A 21743-nucleotide genomic window follows, 5' to 3' on the forward strand; every position below is an offset into this window, starting at 1 on the left:
GGTCATGGAAGGTCCTTTGCTGAAAATGGGTCATGTCGCTTGTAAAAATTGGATGTCTACCGGCCAGGCGGTCGTTTAATGAGAACCATGCTGTAATAAATATGCATTAGCTCCTTAAATTTTGTCCAGATGTGGAGAAAGCCCTATAAACACTGGCTGTCAATTTTGTTCATGCCACACAATAAACCTACATAACAGTTTATAAAAGCACTTAAACATGTGAACGGTGCTCATTTTTTCACTTCTCTCCATCATCCAAAATGTTATTTGCTTCTCTAAATGTTTCTAAAGACATTAGAACAATACAGATCATCTATTATTTCTGACAAATCTCAACTGTTCACTGTGATAGTGATTATGTGTCATGGAATATCTTAAACTCCTCAAATTATCCCAATCTAACTTTGAAAATTTTGCAATTAAGTTTAAAAATAAGATTTTTTTAAACTAAGTGCTTGAAATTCATCCCTTCCCTTTCTTTTTTCTTTTATTTATTTATTTCAAAAGTTGCCACAAATTAGGCCTGAGAGGTGGAGGTGAACAGTGTAAAATTCTGTAATGACTCAAAAAACTTGACTGAGTAATCTTGGGCATGTTAATTAAACTCCATGGGTGGAGGTCTCTCCATCTGTCAAATATGAATGATAGTATAATATACCAAGAATTTTTATGTGAATAAAATAGTGCTTCTGAACATGTGCTTCTTAAACTGTAAATGATCAAATGAACATAAAACATTGTATGTATGAGGAAAGTACACAAGTTGTAAAGAAAATATGTTTTTGCAAAAAGAGTCTATATTAAAAAACAACAAAAAACAGTAAGGATTACTATTAAACATGGCAGATGATCCTCATGTGGCTTTTGTTTTTTTCAATAAACTCTAATTAAATGATAGCAAAGGAATTTAACAGGGCATTCCAACAAGACCAAAGGAAAAAAGAGAAATGGCAGTGGTAGAGAAGAGATTTGACAAAATTTTTGGAAGCTGGAAAGCAAATAGAAGGTTTGTACTAGAGTTAATAGAGTAAAGGAAGCTATAAGTAAAGGGCCTGTAAAAGGGGATACCACTGAGAAAGAACACCCTGACCTTTGATCCTGAGAAAGTTATAGGGCTAGGAGGATCCAGGCCACAAGGAAGGTCTGAGTGAGGTGTGCATCTGAACAGTGGAATTACCTGATAATCTGCAAAGTAAACACCCACCTCAGACCCCAGAGAAGAGAAAATTCTTCACTACAAAATCAAAATGCCTCCATATAAAATATCTACAGATAGTGACATTTAGTGATAATTCCCCAACAAAAAGTTTCCTCTGCTCTAAATTGTAAGTGAGCCACAAAGTTCACAAGTTACATACTTATACACAGAGCTTTGTTTGAGTGAGCATTTTTGTGCCTCCTTAAAAATAAAATGTGCAGCCAAAGAATACTAACAATTGAATAAAGTTTTCAACATAAAAAAGAAACCAACACTAACAAAATAGAAACCTAAAAGAAACAGGGAAAATGTAAAGAGTGTCAATTAGATAAAACCAAAACAAATGTAAAACGAAAACTATTATTCCCAATGAGAGATAAGACACTATAAGTGCAGAATGCAAACTAAACAAAAAAACACACAGATGTGAAATCTTATATCATGAATCTGTTTAAAAGACAGAAATCTTTGAATCTAAAAGTTTAAGGATGCTTCCAAAAAGCAGAATGAGAGAGAGAGAGAGAGACTGAAAGGAAGACATAAGAAAATTAAATCAAAGTAACATGTTGCACACCTTAAATTTATACAATGTTATATGTCAAATATATTCAACAACAACAAAAAATAACAGATAAATGAAGATGTTTCAAGTAAATAATAAGAATTTTGGAAGAAGAGAATAGAAGTAGAAAAATCAGAGGGAGGAAATAATACAAGAAAAATTTCTAGTACTGAAGAACAAGAGTCACAGATGAAAATGACTAACTGAGGTTTCAGGCCAAAAAAACGAAACAGGCACATCATAGTGATATTTCAGAACAGTGGATATAAAAGCTTTTAAAGATGAAAAGTTAAGTCACATGTTATAGAATAGGATTTAGAATGGCCTAGGACTTTTTAATAGCAGCACGGAAAATTAAGAGAATGAAGCATCAATTCTGAAATTATGATTTTCAACACAAAATTCTTACTCAGCCAAACTACTCAATAATGCAAGAGTAAAGTAAGGAAAACTCAAACAACAATAACCCTTTCTTCTCATATCTTTTTAAATAAATTACTGGAAGATATGGGCTATCCACAAAAACGAGTGAGCAAACATTGGAAGAGAAAGATGCAGGGAACAGAGTATCCAACACAGTACTGTGGTGGAAAGAAACCAGTCTCTCTGGGAACAACAGAAAGAGAGGGTAACATAACTTAGAGGTCATCTGAAGAGCACTGGGAGAGGGTAACATAACTTAGAGGTCATCTGAAGAGCACTGGTGTTTGACAGATCTACTCCAACAGTTAAGGAGAAACTTTTAAGAGGTACACAGCTTAATCGGTGAATGAAGTAATTACATAAATATTAATTCCAAGAAAAATGTGAAGTTATATAAAAAAGAAGTCTCTCAATTTGGCAGAACATATTATTAATATAGAAATAATAATGCAAACTTTGTGACTAGGAGAATGAGGGAAGAAGAATCAGATCAGGGATATGTATAGGTAAAATAAATTCATATAAACTATAACAGGAAGTTTATAAGGTCTGAACTTAATAAAAAAAATCCCAATGCAATCACAATTTTCAGAAATATAGAGATACATATCAAGAAAAAAATCAAAAAGAATAAAAAATATATACCTCTATAGAGTCAGATTGAAGAATAAGAAAATATTTTTTCACTTGAAGTCCTTTAGTGCCATATAATCTTAATAACTATTATATAATTTGATAAAGAAAAAGTAATTGAACAGTTTTATCAGAATTAGGTTCCATTCCTGACTGATTCAGTAGTTGTGATGCTGGACAATTTATTTTACTTCTCTGTACTTCAATGTCTTCATCTATAAAATGGAAATTATAACAATACCTGCTTCAAAGAATTATTATAAATATTATCTATAAAACTGTAAAAGCGTAGCAAGATGCCTGGCATTCTGTACATATTCAAACAAAAAAAAAACCCATTATCATTATTTTACCTCCTCTTCCTCTTCAGTCTTCTTTATCTGTTCTAAGAGCTTTAATTGAACAACACAAGCTAATTGGTTCGCAGTGGGCATAACCCAGTACCCTATCTCATCCAACCTCCTCAGAAACTATTTGGAAAATCTATAGCTGTTTTAATTCTGGAAGCTTAGCTCTGTACTGGTTCTACTTAATGCAATAAAAAGAAACAGTGACAGAGTAAGAGGCTAAAAAAAATGTTAAGACAACAAATATCGTCTACTGGTTATAAATTATCTCTTAAGGAAAGTAATTTTCCAAAGGTCAGTGCTGTAACATATATTCTGTCAACAAATTCTACAATGCAAAAGTTACATTAAATGTTACCTAAGCTATTTCTTAAAAGAAACATACAAAAATAACTAAAAAGAGTAAAGAGACCACTTAACATTTAATAATGTTGCTTCTGAGTACTGAGGCCGCAATGTTATATGGCCTAAATGTAATTGTTCCAAAGTGTAAGAAGGAATGAATTGGAAGATTCCAGAGAAATGTTTTAACTGTTATAATGAGAGAAGTTAAGAGTATGGTTATGCTGCCCACACTCTTGCCTCTTTCTATATATTTAGGCTCAGTTTAAGCCATGTCAGCCTACTAATGTTTCCTGGCGAAGCCCCACTCCAACCCCAGAATGAAGCCCAGGGGAAAGCTTCTCACTATCACAGGATTCCTGGTCAGGATCCTATTTTACAGTGAATGATAGCCTGAGAATCGAGGAAGTCCCTGGAGAAAGCTGCTATGTTTGTCTTCACTGCAAACACAGTACCTCTTCTTCACAGCTTGCACAACACGTCATTTGTGATTTCTACTTGAATCCATTGGTATATCCCTGGTACCAGAAACAAAGATCTGAAGATAATAGCTCTGTATCTCTCCCAACCCCCCAAATACTGGCAACTGAAAGCTGATGCTGGACCACAAAGCTTATCTTTTGTTGACTGCTGCTTCCATATCATATTTAGGGTCTCTCTTTTAACATGCTCTTGTGCTAGTAAATATCCTGTTTGATGTTAGAAGAAGCTGCTTCTTGTCGCTGCGCCAGCCTAGAAAGAGCTTCTTCTGAATCTTGCAAAGCAACCAAAACTAACTTCTTTTTGAAGCTTTGGAAAGTTTCAGAATCCTTCTTTGGAATACACATACACATTCCCTTGTATCTCCTGAGTTCCTTTGTGAAGTCTATAGCACCATCATCCTCCAGGGAAGGAAGGTACGTGGGTTATTTTTAGCCTTGTTCAAAGCAAGAAGTTTCAGAAGCCTCAAGAAAGACTCAAGTTTCCAGGAGAAGTTAGTCTATTTTGCAGAACTATTCAGAATATTTTTCAAAGAAGTAGTGAAAAGTGGAGGACATTTTTAAAACAGCAGTGACGCTCTCTCTCCACACGAACTGAGGTTTATCATCCAAGATTTGTCTAATCATATGTGCATAAATCTATATGCCATGCTATAGATATTCTAATGTCTGTCATTTATTGAGCACCTACTATGCACCAGGCTCTTTGCTCTAATTCTCATGACAACCCAGTCAGGTTGTTCCATTATTAATACTCATGTTTTATGAGACAGGATGATATAACTAAGGCCATGAGGCTTACATATGATAACATATATTTAAACTCAGGACATATTCAGATGCCTTGACATCTTGGAGCCTTGCTGACCTGGGAAGACTGCCCCACCCAGGGCTAGCCCATTCCTAGGGATAGTAAAGAAGTGGCCAACAAGTATACCGCCCATATGCAAGCCAACCAATCAGAGCCCATTACCCAGCCACCTCTTTGGACTCAGCTCTCACACTCAGGGCTATTATTCTCCTGCCATAATCATCATAGGGTCAGGTAGCAGGAACTAGAGCTAGGCCCTACACCCCAGAGCCCACTAAAATTATTAAAATTAGCCAACTCTAAGTCTGCTTACCCACCCTTGCCCATTCCCTCCTATGGAAACCATAATAAAGGCTTTTGCCCATGTTTTTCCCTAGTTCCCTCTGCATCTTGACCAACCCTGCTGCTTCCCCATGTGCCCCTGCATGGCATGCCCTCCTCCTCCTCTTGGGAATTATGAGTAGAGTAACAAACTATCTTTCCATGACAGTCATCTGCTGTTCTATTATTTAGGGCTCATCATACCTACATAATAATAACAAATACATTAAAAAACAAAACCTGACTCTAAAGTTCAGTACTTCTTCATATCACTGAGTATGCTTAAGGCTTATGATGTTTCAAGCATTCTACTCATCAGGGCCTACACTGGAAGGAGGCAAGCAAGGCACCTGCGATACAAAATTTAAGGAGGCACTGACTCTCTCTGATCCATGCAAGTGCTGACCCTGCATTGAGAGCTTCTTTACCTAGATGCCTCACTTGTCTCTCAGCCCTGAAGACCGTGTCCCGGGCAACAGAGATGAAACAGTCAGATTCTGTCCTCAGTCTTATGGAGAGGAGAGACAAGCAAACCAACAATTATAAAACAATGCACTAGCTACTGCGGGAGCCCCAAGGAGGGTCTCTTGACCCCATGGTGGGAGGGAGGGATGCACTAAGGTGGATTCTGAGCAAAGGAGCCCCTTGAAAGGCAACTCCAGGCATGACTCCCAACACTGTTATGGCTGGGGTGCAGATGTGCTAACATATACGTAAATAGAGTGTTCTTGATTAGCAGTGAAATTTTTATTTCCGAATTCCATAAGAAATATTAGTTAAATTACATCCCATCTCCCTCTGTGATGTTTCAAACATTTTAAAAGGTCAAAACTTTTACAAAGTAATATTTCATTCTGACTTTGAAGGATATCAAAAGGTTCCTGATTTGGATGATAAATTATATAATTTTCCCATCTGTGAATGACTTTTAAGAACATGAAAAACAGAACATGATAGGATAACATAATATAAAACATTTTCATTAGAACTTCTGGAAGTCTGAAGTGTCATTTAGTCTACCCTCTCAATTGGCAAATGTGAATACTAAGGCTCTGAGAACTTAAAAATTTTACACACCATCATTAATTGAAGAGTTTAGAACTGAATGAAGATTTCTTAACTCCAGGTTGGCACATGTTAAAAACCTTCCCCTAAAACCTGAACTGTCTGTGCTCTTTCAAGTCCTTCTACATCTTATTACAACTTCACTGATATTAAAGGCAAAGATGAGGTACTGTACTTAGTTACCAATAACTAATTTTAAATGATGATTAGCATCAGAGGCAGATTCAAGAGTAAAAAAGTCTCCATACCTTTTCTATTATTAAGATGAGAAAATGTTTATGCATAAGAACACTTGCTATCTCTTTCTTTCTCTTCCCATCCCTTTTTCCTTCTCTCCCTTTTCTACATCCTTCCTATTTACATTTTTAAGAAACCATCTAATCCTCTCTGATATTTCTGTTTAACCAGCGAAGAGCTATAGGATCCACTTTGTCATGGGTCCACAACTTAAGTTCTGAATTACTCTGTTGAAGTCCTAGCCAGCTGGAAGCTTCTCTCGCCTGATTTTGAAGATGTAAATCACAAGTCTTCAACACATCAACAATTACGAAAACAATTTAGTGTTGAATTTCCCCCACTGCAATTCAGAGGGCACCTCAGGTGGCATGAAAGAAATTAGACTGTCAGCTTGCTTTGTGCCTGGGTCAAACCAACCTTTAAATGGTCAAATCACTAATGTCAGAATGCCAAAAGTTAAGCAAACCACACAGAACCCTGGAAACCATAATAAACAACTTGAGAGCTAATACAAAGCTGAGATTGAGAGTTAATATGAAATCTGTGGCTTGCTGTCCCCACAGTCACTCCATTAAAAGGGGCATTCTAATCAGCCACACCACACACCTGTCAAGCATGTTTGAGTTCTGGTCCCATATTATTTCTTAGTGAACCAGGAAAACCTATACACTGGCCAACAGATGTAATTGAAGTAGAAGCAAAAAAAAAAATAAGTGCTGGATTTTGAACTGAAAGATACTCTGGGGAAGGAACAGTGTGATTACATGCATAACTTATATTATGTGGTCCAAAATGTGTAACATCTCTTGTGGATGGTATGATCCAAGTTCAAACACATATATTAAGAGAGGCTGGAGAAAAACAAATCAAATTAGACAAATTGGCTTAATCAGAGGATTGGATCATAAGTAAGGAAATATGGTCTATCCACACTTAGACAGCCAGGTCTGTGAGCAAGAATCATACTCACATTCAAGTTAAATAATTTGTTTGGACTAAATGTTTGTGTTCCCCCAAATTCATATGTTGAAGCTCTAAACTCCAATGTGATGCTATTTGTAAATGGAATCTTTGGGAGGTAACTGGGTTGAGGATGTAGCAAGAAGGCAGCCACCTGCAACCCAGGAAGAAAGCCATTGCCAGAAATGGAATCGGCTGGCACCTTGATCTTGGACATCCCAGCCTGCAGAACTGTGATCAAATGAATTTTTATCGTGTAAGTCACCCAGTATATGGTATTTTGTTACGGCATCTTGTGCAGACTGAGACAGTGTTTGGTACTCAGAAGTGGGTGCTGCTACACAAACACCTAAGACTATGGAACAAACTTAGGAATTGGGCAATAGGTAAAGGCTAAAAATGTTTTGATGTACATACTAGAAACCTAGAAGCTAACAATGATTCTGGTGAGATTTCAGGTAGAAATGAGGAACATATTATTGGAAACTGGAAGAAAGGAGATCCTTGTTATGAAGTAGCAAAGAACTTGGCTGAAATGTGTTCTAGTGTTTTGTGGAAGATAAAATTTGTAAGAAATGATATTTACCAGAGGAGAATTCTAAGGAAGGTATCGAAAAGTGTGGCTTGGGTACTCGTTATTGCTTATAGTAAAATGCAAAAGGAGAGCGATCAATTGAAAATTGAATAGTTAAATAAAAAGGAACCAGAACTTGAAGATTTAAAAAATTATCCTATCTATATTGTGAAAAATGAGAAAGTTTATTCTGATGAGAACACTAAGAGTGTAACTGAACAACCATTTGATAAAGAAATCATGGGTACCTCTCATAAACTTAAGTAGCCATCTTAGCGGAAGCTAGTAACAGAGATGGGATTATAAAAGTAAAACACTACCATCTGGTGCTAAAAGGGGATGGGAAAAACAAACAACATGAAGGAAGGTTTGTTTAACTTCTTTGAACCTACAGGATTGGACCATACAACACAGAATGATCCTGCAGGCAACACAGAGATGATCAAGACTGCCTCCACTGCAGTGGCTGCTGCTCAGAGCCTTGGAGACAGGGCTGCTCCAAGCTTCAGGAGCCTGCTGCCACTTGGCAGCGCCTTGGGGGCCAGACTGCCAATTCAGGGGTTTTGGAGATGGGACTACCACCCTATGGTTCTAGAAGACAGAACTGCGACCCAGTATATCTGGAGGGCAGAGTATTGAACCAAAGAAGATTATTCTCGAGCCTTAAGATCCGATGGAATTTGCCTTGCTACTCTGGGGACTTTCTTGGAACCTGTCACCCTTTACTTCTTTCCTATTTCTCCCCACTGGAATGGGAATGTCTATGCTATGCTCATCCCACCATTGTGTTTTAGAAGCACATACTTATCTTCTTCAACAGATTCATAGCAGGAGAGGAATTTTGCCTTATGATGAATTATAGCTCCAATCTCACTCATATCTAATTTAGATGAGATTTAGATGAGATTCTGGACCTTAGATCTTAGAGGTGATGCTGAAACAAGTGAAAACTTTTGAACTGTGGGGCTAAAATAAATACATTTTGCATATGAGAAAGATACAAATTATGTGTGTGGAGGGGAGGTCAGGGACAAATTATTCTGTGCTAAATATTTGTTCCCCCGCCCCCAGATGCATCTATTGAAGCCCTAATCCCCAATGCGATAGTATCTGGATATGGTACCTCTGAGTGGTAATTTGGGTTAGATTAGATTATGAGGGCGAGGCCCTCATGATGTCACTGGTGGCCTTTTACGAAGGGGAAAAGAGAGAGCTATTTCTCTATGTGCACACACTGAGGAAAGACCATGTGAAGACATAGTGAGAAGGCGATCATATGCAAGCCAGAAGTCAATCAGTTGACAACTTGACCTTGGACTTCCCAGCCTCTAGAACTATAACAAATTGTAATCGTACTGTTTAAGGTACCCAGTCTATGGTACTTTGTTATGCAGCCTAAGCAGACCAAGACAGTAGGCATGACTTTTTGTACAATCAGTTTTGACGTAAGTAGGACACCTGTGGTAATTCTTGACATCATGCAAGAGCAATGAGCCTAAAATAAAAGCAAGGGGGTTCCTGGAAAGAAGAGCCACACCTGACAGAAAGGATCTATAGAAACTGAAGAGAGTGATGAGGTCTGGATCCTTACTTTCTATTAGTGATGTAGAGCTAGCTTATAGTTCCTTTGGGAATTCTGGAAAGAATCTGATATTGCAGATACAGAAAATGTCCATTGGGTGAATGTACTGCACACTGAGTTGGTGAGATTGGAAGCCTGAAGTTAACTGAGGGAGGATAAAACCCTGGGGATAAACATTTTTCCTCTCTAGGCCCAACGGGCATAGAAAAACTATCGACTGCCTCTAGAATTCATTTCTAGTACAAAAATGAAAACAAACAAAAAATACTTTTGTTTTCTTTCCTTTGGCCTGGAAGGGCCTAGGTGGAGAGAATCCTGTACCATTTTAGAGCACAGAGATACGATGTTTTCAAGAAGTTTAATGTATGGACCATATTCAAGAATATGAAAATATGAAAAAACTCAGGATGAAATTTTAGAAAATGTGATTTGAAAATGGAGATGCTAAAGCTAAGTACAAAGAGAATGTAAGAATAAATTCATTATACCTAGAATCCTACCTGACCATGGTCAGAAGTTCAGGTGGATACTGCCTGTGGGGTCATGCTATACTGTACCCCATTTGTATCCCCCCTGCTTACCTCTTTTCAGGTGTAGACTTGGAAAGTGAGGTCCTGCAGAGCAAGGATGTATTTAACAGTCTGACTGTGCTAGGCAAACCGTGTCTACATGCCCACTGATCCGCTAGGGCCCAGTCTTCACTTTGGTCTTACCAATCTTCTCCCCAGACTAGGAACCTCATGTCCTACTGGGCTTGCTTTGTTAGAGTCTATGGACTCATTACACTCTGTGACTGGCCCTTCAAGGTCTGTACCACAGCTGCCCCTCCTCAGCACTTATTTACAGATGATGTCCACGATTCTCAACACCTAGCTCAAAAAGAGACATTAACTGCCACAGCCTGGGTATCTCAGCCTTCTTTTTCTCAACTCCCATAAGTGAGTTCCTTTTTCAGTTCTGTCCACTTCAATCTCAGCCAATGTAACAAACAGCCAGACTGGACAAAGGCAGGAACACTCTTCCCTGGGGGATTCCAACAGGCAAGACCACACGTGCATTTACATGTGCTGTTCTTTGACTGAGCTGTTTGCATTTGTGTAATACATGACATGACTTTTCTTATTTTGACTGCACTGAATAATTATTTAGAAGATCAAATTTAATGCAGCCAAAGACTGCGACTATCAAACAAAATCACTGTTTTTATATATTAGACAAATACAAATGATTCTGTGGGTAAATACTTTTGTAAGTCTGAAGAAATACATGGGGAAAAGTAGTGATTGACTGAACTGTGCCCTAAGTGTTTCTGAGCATCCCTCCATTAAAAAATTATATATTTCCGATAAGTTTATTTTCTGCCTTAATTTCAAATCCATGAAGCACATTAAAATTGCTTTTATTTATTGAAAAATAAAAAGCACAAACTGAGCCCAAAATAAAAAAAAAAAATTTTTAAAAGGCGGAGAAGTATTAACTCCCTATGTCTGTCCATCTCTCCCTACTCATTGTCCCACTCCAGAGACAAGAGCTTTAACCTCTTCTGCTCACAGATATTTTTATTTAAGCTTATGTTGTTCTTTAATTTGCCCATTTTTTGACATAATCTATTATCTTTCTGCTCAAGATAAATTTAGCATTCTTGTATCTATTCTCCCTTGTCTTTCTCATTCCTCCTACTTCCTAATTTTTATGGTTCTATAAATACTTATGCATCTATTTCATCTGTCTTTATGAAAATAAATAAACCAAAACTTCCTTTTCTCTTCATCAAATTGAGCATCATATCTGGGGCGCCCACATCATAGGATCATAATATTAGTGCACTCCTCTTCCTCTCCCATTACCAGATTGTGACAGCTCCCATTCTGCTTTGTCATTGCCAAGGCAGCTGACACTTCTCTTCCGTAACCTTAATTACATTCTGTGCTTAGTCCATTAATTTACTCCAGTATTTGAAAACCCATAAAGATCACTGGAACTGAGTCAAAACCCTGAGCAATCAACTAAGTTCTGGGCACGTTACAAGAACTTTCTAGACCTCCGTTATCCTCTATCTCTATGTGGCTACTTAAATTTAAATTAAAATTAAAGTTAAATGAAATTTGGAATTCAGTTCCTGAGTCACACTAACCACACCTCAAATGTACAACAGCTGTATGTGGCTAGTGGCTACTGTTTCAGACAGTGGAGATATGAAAAAAAAAAATTCTATCATCACAGATATTTCTATTTCTGCATTGCTAGACTGAGCATGGTTAGTAGGTGAGATGAGGAAGATGAACTAGATGATTTCCAAACTGCCTCTTGACATGAAACTTGTAAGGCTCTGTAATTGAATGCAACCTTTCCCAGAGTTGTGAAAATCCTACCATAAGTCAAGGTGCAGAAAACAAGTGCAAAAAGGAAAAGTGCGTGAGATTGTGTGTGTGTGAGAGAGCGAGAGCGAGAGCGAGAGAGAGAGCGAGAGCGAGAGAGAGAGAGCACAAGCGCGAGCGAGCGAAAGAGATATGTTGGCAGGGAAAGAAGAGACGACAGGAGAGAAGGAAAAAGGAATATAGTCCCATCAGAGATCTGCTTCAGAATAATGGAGTGGGGGAAGGGTTTTGGCACAGTTTACATGCTACCTCTGCATCACTGTTATCAGTGTTCATGAAACTCATTCACGGTTAGTCTAGCACATGCCATTTGATGTCTCATTTTCCCTCTTCAAGGCTTTCCCCCCACTAAGCCATTTTTATTTTATATTACACTCACACTTTGGTGCTTTAAAACAAATAAGAACTGCATAGACCTGAGCAGACTATCGAAGTTAGAAATCAAGATGATTTGCTTTTTGTTAGTTTCACTACATTAGTCATTTTGGTGGCAACAGCAATATAAGCAAAGAACTTACATGTACAAATAAATTCCACACATAGGAACAAATTAAAGGAGATCATGTGTGTAATTTGCCCGTTTCCATGTCGGATACCTGGAGGTGCCTGGTAATTAGCTACACAGTGTTATAACCAGTGGATCAATGCCTTGCAGAGCAAAAGGCCTCAAATCCGTGTCAGGGGACAAACTTATCCTTGTGCAGTCATCCTCAAGTTTGGCAGTGCTTCCCCTGAAACTCTTTTGGCTCTCACATCTGTAGGAAGCCAGATGGGTGGGGACAGGTAGAAAGAGATGGAGAAAGAGGAGTTGAAAGGATATCATAGAAGAATTTAATATATAGAAAGGAGAGTATTACTGAAGAAATAATTAAACTCTAGTTTTTTCCACTATCACAAAAACTGTCAAAATATCACCAGCAGTATGCCAAATGCAGGCACTTTAAGTGGGTCCCTAAAAGGATTAACATTTCTACTTCTGTGATGTCTTATTTGCTACTGTCTCCCTCCTAGGCACCTAGCGCAGTACCTGGGACACGTTAGGTGGTCAGTATACGTGGAATGCAAGTGTTCCCATGGCATTCACGAAGTTTAATGGAAGCACTGAGGTGTGTTGACAGTCAGGGAATTCCATACCCTTAGCATCAGACCTCACTATGATTTCAATCTAAGGATATGGGCAATTCTCAGCTTCTGCAGGCTTTTTGAGCTTCCTTCTCAGTGAAGTGGAGATCATATTACATGTCAGTACACACAGATTTGATTTTGAGTTTTCATTTTCTTTTTTAGCAATGCAAACAAATCTCCTAAGATTCTACCCTAAGAAATTATTTAAATGTTATGAATGTATTTATGAAATGTTTCATCTCTAAGACCTCAGCTTAGATAAGTAGGAGATGGTTAAAGGCAATGAGGGTCATTTATTTGAAGAGAAGTCAGAACTAATAGACCAAATAATTTTCGGTGGCCTTAATCATGTCACAGCTTTTTACATTATTCTTCACTTGTCCTCCTTCATATCCATCCCCTACCTTCTCTGCCAGGCTCTGTGCCCCATAAGATCTGACCCAGGTTCCCTTAACCTCGGGGCTCTGATTGGGAGGACCCAGCAGGACTTTGGAACAGAGAGAGGTCAAGACATTTACCTCCTAGTTCTCTCCACATCTTAATGTCTCACGTGTAGTAGGAACTGTATACCTCTAGAATGACATTTAAGTCAGGTAGTCTCAATTTCTCAGCTCCAGCTCTCGCCAGCCTTATGTTCCTCTCCTTGTCCCTTTAGGCTTATGAGTAGTAACAATTTCTCACTTTTGCTAGTTTCTGGGGGCTTCAGCATTACTTCTGTCCCCCAATCTCACCTATATAGTCAATTAATTTCTCTTTGAAATCCGAGCTTTCTGTTTCATTCTGAGGCCTTTAGATATATGCAGTTCTGAGGTTGAAAATAAGCCCACAGATCACTTCTCGGGTTGATCTCAGTACTAGGAGTTAATGTGCTAACTAGTCTCTATCATAGGTGGAGATGGATGGACTATTTCTGCCCAACCAATGTGTATGATAGATTCAGAGGTCAGAGCAACTCGATTCAGCATCAAAACAGAGAGCATCAGTGTGATGACATGGTTAACCTAGTTTTAACCTTGCATCCCAGGCCTAGTACACGTGTTTTGACATGGTTTTTGAGACAAGTCCCAATCTTGTTCCCTAGTATATGTCCTCCCTTTCAACTGCAGAGCTCTGTGAAATCTACAGATACCCCACTCCTATTTCCCATTACAGTGCTCTACCCCCTAATAACTGAGGTATGGGGATATCTCCTACATAACTTTCCTAAGGTCCAGGATGGGTGCTTCAGGAGCTTTGTGAGCCACACACTCTGCTGTCTGCTTACTGGCCTTCCTCCAACATATCCAGAGTCAACCTCACACGGGAAAGTACATCTAAACCCGCTCCCACTCCTAAACTTTAGGAAAACAACTCCTCCAGATTTAACCAAGTTATAAGATGCCTCAGCTAGTCTCAGAGAAGATGTACTAACCTTCATCGTCTTTCTGACTTAATATTTTGCACATCTCCAATGACAGAAGCTGTCACCAATGGATTCCAGAAGAGTTTGAGACATTTTTACTGGAGTTTAAGACACAGAGATCTATACAATGTCTGTCCCCAAAAGGCAAAGAGAGAAGTTGTTCTGAGCCTGAAGTTAGTTAAGGCATTCTTATACCCTAAGAAAAGACTTCCTCCTACAGTTAGAATTCAAACAGCCAGAGTAAATGGGAACAGATAGCAGCCCTGTAGAAGCAGCTTTTACATAACACTTGATGACCAAAATCTGATTTCTTCTCTAATAAAATACTGCAGTTTAAAGGTAGGTTAAATTAACATTTATACTCAGAACTCTCCAAGAGAGTTTGGAACCTTTTAATTCTGAGTAGAATTTAATGAGTCTTTAGATATTAATAATGTCATTTGCTGCTCTTTATCTTTTCTGTATATAAAATGTTTTCTGGGAAATGGACCTTAAAAGTAGGACCAATAAGGACCTGAATCCAAAAATGAAACAAACAACATCTGTACATCCTGGAAAACAACTGCTTGTTCATATGGTAGCATACAAGGGCCTAAAATGTGGTAAAGCAAAATACAGAATCTTGGAATTAAGTCTCTGGCCCTCAGGAAGAATTTCCTTTGAACAGAGAAGAGAATATTTCCGAAATGGGAACACTGAAGGGAAATGAGTGGGTGAATGGGTCGGGCAGAGTAGGAAGGAGCCCTGAGTCAGCTACTTTCCATCTGTATGCTGGGAACTTACACATCCTTTTCCACAATCAATTCTCACAAGTACTCCATGTGGCAGGAATAATGCAGTTTAACAAAAGAGGAAATTAAGACTCAGATTATAAATAAATTACAAATTTTTCACCATTAGTGTTATGCGTAGAACTTCAAATGTGGCTCTTTATCCTCTCTGTACACACGCCTTTTGCCATCAGCTTTGCAGTGCTCTCCCACTGTGGAGAACAGAGCATACGTCTTGTGGGTTCTATGGTACAGTAGAACCTACTTGGCCAATTGAACTGAGTGGAAGCCATGGTGTGACAATTCTGACCCTGCCCTCAGCAAGCCTTGTGTGTTTCTACGTGTGCTCTGGAGTCAACACGATAAAAAGCAGCACATGCCTGGGCTACTCCACCAGACCAGGAGGAGAAGAGACACATGAGCAGACAGAGACTCCTAACCAAGGCCAGCCTAGATCTCCAGACAGCTTCACACATACGAGTCTACGACCATTCAAGTCTAGATCCAATGAACTCCACAGTCAAAGCTATTATGTGCCACTAAAGTTTTACAATGGTTCATTAGGCACTAAAAGCTAACTTACACACTGTCTTGGAGCTAGATTACTGGTTTTCAATAGTTTATAAATGCAGCTCATTCATCAGATCAACGTTCACTGGGAAGCCTGACGTGAGAAGCAGATAAAAGTGAGCAGGTTGTTGTTATGGTTCTAACCAAAGGTGGCTTGATTACTTGTAACCCTGTGAAACGTGTTCCACCACAGCTGCCCCCTCTATGTCCATAACAACGGACATTAGGAACCTTCAGCACAGGAGGGTTGAGAATGTATCATCTCTACTTCTCACAGCCTACGAGAGAAAACTCTTTGGGGGATTACATGGTGCAAGGTCAGTAAGTCTCTGACCATCCTTCCCCAGGTAATTTTACTGCAAAATTGTTTCTGACCATATTGATCATGTCTTTATTTGAGCCACATTGGTTAGACCATCTAAGCTTGAGATATATTTACAGTTGACTCTGTGAATTTCGTGGCTTGATGGCTCAGCCACAGGCATTTTCATAGCCTTTACAACCTCTCATCTGAAATAAGACCAATAAATTTGCCCAGGAGAAGAATGTAGATTATTAGCTATTAATATCATGGATGCCGAGCTGAGAACAAGTCCTAAAGCTGCCCTAAGCTGCGTGACTTTGGGCAAAGCATTTACACACTCTAGACCCTGATTTTTTCATCTGTGAAATGAAGGTAATAGCACCATATCTCATCTCATAGGAGATAACGTGGAGAGAAATTAGCATGGCTCCTGACACATAGTATATACTTGAGAGTATAACAAAAATGAGAGAAGACAATGTGCTAACGGCATGGGCCAGTGTGGGAGTACCCAGTCAACATTCAGGGGCCTTCCATAGGTGGTACTCTTGGCTCCATCAGTCAGTGAGGTTTTACTCTGAGAATTCTTTATTCATGCTAAATCTCAGCAGACTGCCCTCTGTCATTTGTGTCTATGCCTCCTCCCCAGTTACCAAAGAGATAACTATGCTTAAAATGTGCAAGCTTAATTAATTGTAAACTCATCATATTTAGGAGTGAACATGCTGATTTAATTTAAATATATATATTTGCATTTCACAAATTAAAATATTTTTATTATATTGAGGTATTAGATATTTTGTGGCAATGCTTCTATTAATTGGCTCAGATAAGAATGAAAATATCTGCATAAGTTCTTATTTCTACGTTCTACTTCCCTCCTCACTCTCTCCTTTCCTCTCTCTTGCTCTCTTTTGCTCTCTCTCCCCTTCAATCTCCCTCCCTCGCCCCCTCCCTCTCTCCCTTTCCTTCCTCTTCCTCTCTTTCTTCCTCTTCCTCTCTCTCTCCCTCACATGACCATACAATAAAGCGTGACTGGGAATGTGAAATTAAATGAAATTGACATCGAATTCCACTACAGGCTACAGGAAAAAAACATCTTTATGCATATAATGTTTTCCATTTAAAGCTAGAAGCTGAAATATAGTTTAATAACCAAGAAATTGAAAAAAGTCAGTGCTCAACACTTGCTCACATCACATGTCTTGCTCCTTCATTATTTCTGGCCCTTCACATCAGGGAAGCAGTTAGACTTATAAGGAAGAAACACAAGAGTTAAGTGAAGAATAAGGTGAAAAGAGCTAATAAATTCATTTCATTTAGTAGAGTTCCAGCTGGTAGGTCCTTTTTAATGGGTAGAGGGAAGTGAGAGAAAAATCAGGCTGAGTGACTCATCACATCCCACAACGTGGGAGAATTAGATTTAAGTGAAAAAGGATGTTTCCTAGGAAACTACATGATCTGCTTGTGAAACACCAAACAAGTGCAATTTCCTAACAACAACCATGACTAAATTGATCTACCTCAGACAGCTTTATCAGTAGGGGGGAGATTAGCTGCCTTTTGTGTTTTCTTAGTTACTATCATCAAATTGTCTATTATGTGACAGCTTCAGTTGCTGCATTTCTGACCTTCTGTAAGGACAGCTACGGTATTTGCTGTTATATAATTGGAAAGCAGTTTTCCCTATTCCTATCTCTCCATCTCCCCCAACCCCCTGCAGCATATACCTCTTCATCACCCCTTTCTAACTTCAATAAAAGCTTCTAATACTGTCTTTGCAGCAAACCACAAGATTGAGTCATTAGAATCACTAAAAATATCCTTCCAGCTTTAGTCATCCAAGGATCTAAATTAACTTACTCTCTTTTAACCATGACAGTGAAAAATCTGTAATTCACAGTAATAGGACAAAGGAGGTTGGTCTGGACTAGAAAATGGTCTGAAAATAAGTGAGAAACATTTTTAAATAGTTTATTACCCCCAAGCACCTAGAGTACTTAACTCAAATATGTTAACTATATAGTCTATGTGAAATCTTTAGTTTAAAAAATATTTACAAGTAGCTTGATAATTGGTCAGAAAGCAGAGCCATATCAAAGAAGTTGATTATTCATAAATTCTAAAGATTTTCTCTGGAGTCATAGATTTCAATCCTGTGGTTTGGAGAAGAGATGGTCTGCCCTCACCACCTCACCACAGCTGCAAGCCACACCTAGACAGAGTTCTGATGATCTCTGCCTCTAGTATGATAACAATTATTACTGTGATAACAACATCGGTTAAAATTTAACCTACTTATTCATTCAACTAAAATTTATTTAGCTTCTAATACATGTTGGACACTAATCTAATTGTTAGTAATAAGACAGATAAGACTTACCCTCCCAAAGATTACCTTCTGGTAGAAGAAGAGAGATAAAAATTCAACAAACATGTTAATTTTAGATAGTGGTAAATTCTATAAAGAAAATAAAGTAGGGCAATCTGATAAAGTGAATGGAGTAAACACTTACTTTAGATCTGTGCTTCTCAAACTATCTGTGGTCTATCTGTGATAAGTCCCTATTATCCCTTCCCCAACCCCTGATCCATTATGTGCCAAAACTTTTGTAAAATACAGTATAATTTACCAGAAAAATAAGATAAAAATGCAAGCCAAATTTTTTAATTATTACATTCAATAGACATAAAATCACTCCATTAAATTGCTGTAAAATTTTTTGAATGTTTATTCTCAATAACTGTTCCCAGTAACAGACTGCAGAGGCTGCTGTCCTCAGACCACACTTTGAGAATAACTTACAGATGGGCTACTCAGGAGCTCCAAATGCATTGTCTCATTGTCTCATACTGAACAATTATATAGTCACCAACATTGTTAAGAACCATAGCAGGTTCAATTAGCAATGGTTTAGTTAGGAACTCAGATTTTATACATCAGGTTGTTTAATGGTCTAAACTCTTCTGGATCTAGCCTAGATGTCTAGGCATTCCGTTTTTAATATTGATTCTTAGGCAAAGTTTTTACAATTCTAACTAACCATCTTCAAAATAAAATTTGGAAGCCAATTCATTTACTGTATTGTCATTTACAATTCATTATGTGTATTCTATATATTGAGTGCTTTACCCTGCACCAGGTGTTATAGTATTTTACATAGATAATCTCATTTTAATTTTCAAATAGTGAGATATGTGTGTGTGTGTGTGTGTGTGTGTGTGTGTGTGTGTGTGTGTATACACACACATACATATATATGTGGTTATATATGTGTGATATATTGTTTCTCAGCCTTTTGGCTAAGATCAAGTGTAGTACATGTGATACATATATAACTTCTTTATCCATTCATCCACTGATGGACACTTAGGTTGTCTATCTCTTGGCTATTGTAAATCATGCTTCTACGAACATGGAGGTGCATATATTGTTTCAAGCTAGTGTTTTCATTACTTTTAGACATATTCCCAGAAGTGGAATTGCTGGATGACATGGTAATTTATATTTTTATTTTTTTGAGGATCTGTCATACTGTTTTCCATTGTGGCTGAACCAATTTACAATCTCACCAACAGTGTACAAGGATATTTTTATTTTTCAGTTACCTTTGCCTTCTGCATTATCTCCATTTCCTCTTTTATATGTCATTGTTTTGGCCTCTACCTATAATGCTTTCCTCAACTGTGTGGCGTTCCTTGCCTCAGTGTTTATATTGCAGGAAACTGTTTGACTACCCATGTATGAGGACATGGCTTTCCAGGGGTTGCTTCCCTGGATATTAGTTTGGCTCCTCCATTTTGGGGGAACTCCACAACTTTCTATAACTCTTTATCTGTTTTCTTGGACTTTGTTTATCCAGAGATAACTCCCAGGTCAAAATGTACTCAAATAGTTACTGGAGAAGAGCAGAGAACAACTATGAATAGCATTGTTGCTAATGATGTAACCAGACCAAAGCCAGAAAGATATCTAGCGGCTGATGTGCACATAGGTAACAGGGAAGTACAATGCTGAACAACACATACGATCGGAACATGGGACATAAGAAACATGAACCAAGGTAAATTGGAAATTGTAAAGCAAGAAATAAAACATCTAAACATCGCAGTGCTTGGTGTTAGAGAACTAAAACAGACTGGAATGGGACATTTCCAGTCAAACAAACACAAAGTGTACTACTCTGGAAATAATAAACTCAGAAAAAATGGTGTGACTTTAACACTGAGGTAAGATGAAGCACAGGCAGCTAAGGGCTACAGTTCAAGTTCCAACCAAATAATACCAATCAGACTTCTAGAAAAACCTATTAATATAACCCATTCAAGTTTACACTTCAAATACAGAGGCTTAAGAAGATGAAACTGAAAGCTTTTACACAAGTATCCAAGAAGAAATTGATCACACACCAAAACTAGACATGCTGATAATCACAGGTGATTGGAATGCAAAAGTAGGAAATAAAGCAGAATTAAATGTCATTGAAAAAATTTGGAGTAGGGATAAGAAATGAAGCAAGAGATTGGCTCGTGGACTTCTGCAAAGCCGACAATTTGTCCATCACAAACACATGCTTCAAACAATCAAACAGATGACTGTATACGTGGGCATTATCAGATGGTCAATATAGAAATCAAATAGACTATGTAACTGGAAGCAGGAGATAGTGAAGCTGAAGTCTCTCTGCCAAAACACGACCAGGAGTTAATATCAAGCATTAAAGCTGAAGAAGAGCACTACAAAAATCTTAGTTTCAAAATATAATCTAAGTAACATTACTGAAGGATTTAAAGTCCACATAAAAAGCAGATTTGCACTGTTAAACTTAATTGATCGAGGACCAGAAGAAATGTAGACTGAAACTAGAAATATTATTAGGAAAGAATGCAAAAAGACAATGCCAGTGGTAAACAGGAAAGAAAAATCAAAATAGTTAACAGAAGAAACACTAAAAATTTTTAGACAGGTGAGAGGCAAAGGTAAAAGGCGACAAAATCAGGGTTAGAATCTGAATGCAGTTTTTCAATGACTATCATACAGAGATAAAGAGAACTATTACAATAGTCAATGTAATGAGATAAAAGAGAACAAAAAAGGAAAACAAGAGTTCTCTATCAGAAGATTCAAGAAATTCAAACCTAGACTAGGAATACTGAACCACGAAAGAAGCACATTAAATGACCACGAGGAAATAAAGAAAAGGTATAAACAGTATGCTGAAAATCTGTACAGAAGAGACAAAAGGGTAACAAATACCTTTGAAGATTCCTGTGAGGAAGCATCTGAAATTCTAATAAGTGGTGTAAAAGCTGCCCTGGAAATCTTGGGAAGACATAAATCATCAGGAATAGAAGGGATACTGATAGCGATAGAATTATTTCAAGCCACAGAGACCATCTCTGTCAAAATTCTATCAAAAATATGTCAACAAATATAGAAAACAAAACAGCGGCCTATAGACTGGAAACATTCAATATATATCCCAATTTTCAAGAAATGAGATGCCAAGGAGTGCAGTAACTATAGGACCATTACTGTAATTTCCCACACAATTAAAGTGATGCTCAAGGTTATATAACAAAGGCTTATGCGTTAGATGGAGCAAGAAATGCTGGATGTTCAAGCTGGATTCAGAAAAGAGAGAGGAATTGATGACGTA

General features: G+C 37.9%; 1 long non-coding RNA gene and 1 pseudogene across 1 annotated transcript in view; one reads left to right on the top strand and one right to left on the bottom strand.

Moving 5' to 3' along the window:
• The window catches only part of LOC120586779 (uncharacterized), a 397178-nt gene that overhangs the window by 159437 nt on the left and 215998 nt on the right, over positions 1-21743 (bottom strand). The gene's annotated exons all lie outside the window — the stretch shown is intronic.
• Positions 19367-19444, top strand: LOC120586892 (uncharacterized; annotated as a pseudogene).

The sequence above is a fragment of the Pteropus medius genome, unplaced genomic scaffold, assembly GCF_902729225.1.
Source record: "Pteropus medius unplaced genomic scaffold, Ma_sr-lr_union100, whole genome shotgun sequence".
NCBI lineage: Eukaryota > Metazoa > Chordata > Mammalia > Chiroptera > Pteropodidae > Pteropus > Pteropus medius.